This window comes from Brassica napus, chromosome C2 (genome assembly GCF_020379485.1).
Source record: "Brassica napus cultivar Da-Ae chromosome C2, Da-Ae, whole genome shotgun sequence".
Classification (NCBI taxonomy): domain Eukaryota; kingdom Viridiplantae; phylum Streptophyta; class Magnoliopsida; order Brassicales; family Brassicaceae; genus Brassica; species Brassica napus.
The window spans coordinates 51,899,835-51,901,485 of NC_063445.1; the positions used below are offsets into that span (position 1 = coordinate 51,899,835).

Genomic DNA, 1,651 nt, shown 5'->3' on the forward strand with positions numbered 1-1,651 from the left:
GAGACCTCTGAAATCCAGTACCTCCAATGTAGTTCACATCTTCTTCTCCTTCAATGTCGACAGCTTCTTCTCCTTCAGCTGAGCAGACCTGCTTCCTAAGAAGCTCATGAACCACATCTAACTTTGCTCTAACTTCATCCATCTGCTCCTTCCCTAGGGATGCAACAGACTTCTTCCTCTCAAAGTCAGTGTTTTTGGTGCTGCTGCTGTTTGCTAGATTTTCTATCAGTCTCACAGCCTCCACCGGATTCATGGTGTTGAAGTTTCCCTCGCTAGCTGTATCAAGAGCCATCTGATGCCTCAAGGCGATACCTCTGAAGAAAGTGCTCAGCAGTTGCACTTCGTTGAATCCGTGGTGTGGACAGTCTCGCTGGAAGAACTTGAATCTGATCCACGCATCTTTGAAAGACTCTCTAGTCTCCTGCGCGAATGTAGCGATTTTGCTCCTCAAGTCTTCAGCCCGTGCCTCATCGAAGAAGTTTCGCAAGAAAGCATTCTTGATGTCGGCCCAGGATGTTAGAGATCTTGTGGGTAGCTGCTTAAGCCAGTGCATCGCTTCTCCAATTAGAGAATACTTGAAGGGCTTGCACAATAGGTAGTCCTCGGGGACTCCATCCATACGAATAGCAGCGATAAGATCCTCGAACCTCTCCAGATGGTCCATAGGATGCTCGTGCGGTAACCCAGAGTAGGGTATCTGCGACACGAGTGTGTAGTACTGAGGCTTCAGATCGAAATTCTGCTTCTGAATCTCTGGAAGTCGAATAGCTGATCTGTTGGCGTAGTACTCATCTGGACGATTATAGTCAGCCAGTGCCCTTGGTCGAGCAGCCTCTTCTACAGGTTGAGCAGCTCCTGTAGCATCAGTATCATGGATTACATTCCCCTAAGCGTCTAGTTTCTGACATGTTGCATTACGCAGATGACCATCCTGGTCATACAGGTTTCCATTCTCGCTCTGTCTAAGAATAACAATCGCAACCATGTTTCGCGACTGATGATCGATCGATGTATGTGGTGTAGTATCGATTGATGTCGAACGATGTAGATTGGTCGACGATGAAGGTCGGATGTCGGTCGACGGTTGGGTGCGATAATCAGTCGACGTGAAAGCTACTGCGTCGAGCGATGTGGAATGTTGGTTTTTACGGATCGTGCGTTCCAAGTGAGCAGGATCTTCTGAGAATAGCAGGTGTTTGTCCTTGTTGCTTCTGGTACTGCTGGGCGTGCACCTGAAAAGACAAGAAATTTTTTTTGTGTCAGAATGGGGGTAGAGAAAAGAATAAGAATCAATAACACTAAATCTAATGGCGATCAAAGCTCTCCGGCAACGGCGCCAAATTTGATACCACTCAAATTACCCTAAGGAATGAATTACTCTCTCAAATAAGAGGTTCAGTTGCAGTACTTAGGGATCGAATCCATAAAGAGCTAGGGAGCCTATTAAATCTAGTCAGGTTATTAATTCTAAGTGTTTGTTGTTTTATGGTTTAAAAGTAAATAGCAATCGTAATTGAGCAAGTCTATTGCTCGACTAACAAGATGATCGGGGGCGTAACTTTATTGGAAGATATTAGATGCATGGTTTCTATTCAGGTGTTAGAGATTATAATCCTATAGATGTTTAACAGTTGCATGCATGATATATTAG

At 45.0% G+C, this 1,651-nt stretch overlaps 1 non-coding gene across 1 annotated transcript; it reads left to right on the top strand.

Moving 5' to 3' along the window:
• The first annotated feature begins 347 nt into the window (after positions 1 to 347).
• On the top strand, positions 348 to 455 carry LOC125582803. The gene has a single exon (XR_007320255.1). It is a non-coding gene; the product is annotated as a small nucleolar RNA R71 (small nucleolar RNA).
• The last annotated feature ends 1,196 nt before the right edge of the window (positions 456 to 1,651 follow it).